This window comes from Rhipicephalus microplus, chromosome 6, assembly GCF_043290135.1.
Source record: "Rhipicephalus microplus isolate Deutch F79 chromosome 6, USDA_Rmic, whole genome shotgun sequence".
Taxonomy (NCBI): domain Eukaryota; kingdom Metazoa; phylum Arthropoda; class Arachnida; order Ixodida; family Ixodidae; genus Rhipicephalus; species Rhipicephalus microplus.
In genome coordinates, this window is record NC_134705.1 from 41,237,239 (window position 1) to 41,241,555 (window position 4,317).

General features: G+C 44.0%; 1 long non-coding RNA gene across 1 annotated transcript; it reads right to left on the bottom strand.

The window, feature by feature from the left end:
- Positions 1-2,959: 2,959 nt before the first annotated feature.
- On the bottom strand, positions 2,960-3,589 carry LOC142764758 (uncharacterized). The gene is made up of 2 exons (XR_012883860.1): positions 3,374-3,589; positions 2,960-3,147 (listed from the first exon to the last, which is right to left on the bottom strand). It is a non-coding gene; the product is annotated as an uncharacterized LOC142764758 (long non-coding RNA).
- Positions 3,590-4,317: the final 728 nt, after the last annotated feature.

The window sequence follows — 4,317 nt, forward strand, 5'->3', positions numbered from 1 at the left end:
TTGTCTCTTAAGGTTACACCTACCATTTTTCTTTCCATTGCTCGCTGCGTCGTCCTCAATTTAAGCTGAACCGGCCCTCTTTGTAAGTCTCCAGGTTTCTGCTCCGTAGCTAAGTACCGGCAAGATACAGCTGTTATATACCTTCCTCTTGAGGGATAGTGGCAATCTACCTGTCATAATTTGAGAGTGCTTGCCGAATGTGCTCCACCCCATTCTTATTCTTCTAGTTACTTCAATCTCGTGGTTCGGCTCTGCGGTTATTACCTGCCCTAAGTAGACATAGTCTTTTACAACTTCAAGTGCACTATTACCTATCTCGAAGCGCTGCTCTTTGCCGAGGTTGTTGTACATTACTTTCGTTTTCTGCAGATTAATTTTAAGACCCACTTTTCTGCTCTCCTTGTCTAACTCCGTAATCATGAGTTGCAATTCGTCCCCCGAGTTACTCAGCAATGCAATGTCATCGGCGAAGCGCAGGTTACTAAGGTTCTTCTGCCAGAGGTTGCTGAATTAGTTGAAATTCAGGGATTTTCATCCAAATAGCACTAATGACACTACAAAGATGTGTCGACATCACGATGAATGCAAAGCGTTTTGTAAAATAGTTTTTATTTCGCTTTCATAATAAAAAACGCGTATTTCAATTTATGTCCATGTTCTACCACGAATGTGTAGCACTTTGCTTGTTTTTTTTTTAATTTAAGATGCGGCAGTTTGTTTCTGTCGTTGGCTACGTCATACTTCATGAAACCTTCTTTTATTGAACATTGAGCAATCACCGACGCACATCACTCAGTTCGCTTTTTCCGAATTGGATCTCACTTTTACATTGTACACTGGACAAAAAAAGAAGCACCTCTGCTACGATTTTTCTTATTGCGATTGCAGGAAACCGCTCTTTTGAGTATCTGTCATGCCTTGAATGTTACTTTCCTTCAAACGAATTGAAATACCTACTTTTCACAATATGAGAATGTTTTATGTAGCGGTATAAGATGCGGAAGAAAACAAATCTGCGAATTTAGTCAACTAGTCCTCACCGTTGTGTTCAATGAATGAAGTGTAGACATAAGCGTGGTGCAAAAGGGGCACTTGACCCCTTCAAGCTGCACCAGCACTTGCTACCCACTCTAGCGACAGAAACACGACCCCCTCCCTCAGCCATGATACAAGTTGAAAGAAGGGTTTCCTTACCCCCAAGACAAAAACCTGTCGATGGCCATATGTGAAGATGACAGCAAATGCAATATTTTCTCAGATGCACAGTCCATACTGGTAATGACCTGGACGCCCGTTGACCACGTCTGCAGAGAACGTTGACTCCCCGACCCCTTTGTGCTCGGTCAGGGGAGGGGGACACCCCTTGCATTGCAAGTGGGCCCCATCAAAATTTCTCTTAAAAACGCCACAAATAAGAATGCTTGATAAGTATTTATTAACATTCAATTTTTTATTGCTTTTTTGTAGCGTGTACACGTGCTCAATACCCATCAGGTGTGTGAGACGATTGAAATCGCAACTGCCACTCTCGACTGGTTCCGGAAAAGACTCAATAGAAGAATGCAATTACGAGTGCTGGGAACCTACGTTTGTTTGTCAATTTGATTTCTAGGCATGATTTTAGTTCTTGTATGAACAAAAATAAAACCTGCAAAATACTAAAACAAAATGGCTGCTATTACAAGACGTGTGTCCCCCTTCGTGGTTTTTCTAGACTTACGCGTCTGCAAGCCACACCTGGTGTCACAAACTTGCAAGTGTCCCCCCTCCTCCCCAAGAAATCTCCCAATACTCCCCCCTCCCCAATAAAAAGGCACCAATGTAGGCCCCCGTGGCCTCCGTGATTGCCTACTGGCGCGTGGCGGGCCCTTTCGGTTGCTAGGACCAACAGTACCAATTTCGACATGCTTTATTGAAGGCGCTGAAGGATCAAGAAAAGGCCGATTGTTGTAAATTTCTTTAGAGTTCAATGATAGCTTTGTGAATACCGTAGATTATCGAACCTCACTTTGTGTATAATGCTCCAATGAAAAAAAATGGTTTCACCCTGGGTCACTGCAGAGAAGCCATCACATGGTCAGGCGTCATTAAGCCTCTATATAACATTGCTAAGGTTCAGCACTTTTGTACAAATAATTCCCGTTAATTGAACATTGAGTATAATCCTTGCTTGGGTTAGTATGTGTGCACCATAAATTTGAAATTAAAAAATTCCCATTGTGGGTTTCTGCAGCAAAGACACATTGATTAAAACTGATGATTCCGGAGCTACGGCAGAGGTAACATTCGTTATGTTTTTTTTTGTTACGGTAATGGTAATGCGTTACCTTTTTTTATGTATATATAGAACGTGGAGCCATGAAACGTTCCCCTTTTTTATTAGAGCAACTAGTAACGTATTTAGTTACTTTTTACTGTAACGGATACAGTGGCGTAACTAGGGGGGGGGCAAGGGGGTACAAGTGCCCCGGGCGCCACTAGGGAGGGGGCGCCAAGCCGAGTCCTCGGGTTGGCGCCCCCTGGAAAGGTTGTCAATGTTTTTTTCCGTAAAACCGCCTGGAAGGGGGGAGGGGCGAGGTTGTAATGTACGACTGGAAGTGGGGATGGTGGTGAAGGAAAGGGTTGCCGCAATGGCTTTTGCATCGGGAAAAGGATCCTCTATTTTCATTTTGCTGCGCTACCTCCGTGCCTTCCCATGACCCTCGGCTAAGCTTTGTTTTGTGCTCCGCAGCACTGGGTTAGATGAGTTTCAGCGAACCCCACCAGCCTCCCAAACCACTTACTGAAAGCTTCCCTGAAACCAACCACGTACGTAAACAAAATAAAATAAAAAAGTTCGAATGCACCTTTTTTGAGTAAGAACAGAAAACTCCAACGAAATAGCCGATCGTCCAACGACTAATCGTCCACGCAGCGGCGGAAGGAAGGGCGAATATAATCCGTGACCTCGGCACCAAAGGCTAAACAAAGGCGTTTATTCGCAGAGTTCTCTGGAGGAAAGACGGAGAAAGCGTGACACGACGGCGACGTTTGTTGATTCCCTGCATCGCGGGCGCCAGCAAAGCAATAGAAGGGCGGGGGTCAACGTTTCCCACATGCCATCCACCGCCATGGGCAGGTTCATCCTTTGGCCCAAAGAACACGCACCTGCGAAAAAAGCGCAGAGCGTAGTGTACCCGACAGCATGTGCCGACTGCCCCGCTTCGTACGTTGGAGAAACCAAGAACTTCCCTGAAAGAATGCGGCCGCACAAGGATGACCTCCATCAATGGAACAGCGAACGGAGCGAAACGGCAGAACACTCCGACCAGTTTAACCCCCATACCAGACCCGAGGGCGCGGTGTCTAGCTGGTTGCTTTGTTTTGTACTCACCCTGCATTCCTTGGGATGCACAAATAGCGCGAAAGCTTAGGTACGAGAAACTTGGGCCTGGGAAGCGCCCGTGCCGTCAAGATTTTTGCAGTGTGGACTGGAAGAGAACAATGACGGGTAAGGGACTTCCGGAAGTTTGAATAAAAAAAGAAAAATACTATACAAAAACGCGGGCGTAGCTCATCGAAATCAGAACTGGTGGCCCTTGGCCTCCGAAATGGCCCGCCGCGCGCCAGTAGGCAATCGCGGAAGCCTACATTAGCGCTAATAATAATAATAATATAATAATAATAATAATAATATTATTTAATATTATTATTATTATTATTATTATTATTAATATTATTAATATTATTATTATTATTATAATTAATATTATTATTATTATTATATAATAATAATAATAATAATAATAATAATAATAATAATAACAAACATTATCACGGGCATAATGAGGGGCGCGGAAATATATTTGCCCTGGGCGCCGTCCTATCTAGTTACGCCACTGAACGGATACAACCCTAAATATATAGACTTATAGGAGTGATGTCGGTCCACACCGTCAGTTGCGGTCTATAGGCTGGTTGTAAACATTACATAGATATATTCCTTTCATCCAGCACGTGATAGTGAAGGTTCGCTCGACCATTGATGTTCTCAACCTTTGAGGAATGCACAACAGCTTTTTAATAATATGCATATCATCCAACCGAAGCGTGCCCTTCGTTTTGCTAAAATTTACAGTCAACGTGAGTGCTGTCGTCACGCCGTATGTTTTAGGTAGAAACTCAGCCTACTCGAAATACCCAAATACGTCGATCCACCTAGCAACGCGTGGCTACCCGCTGACGGTTCTGGATGAAAATAGCATCCACAGTGGAGCCTGTCGCATCTGCTGAAATTTTATCGCAACATTATTATAGTGCCACTTCGCTTGTATTTTT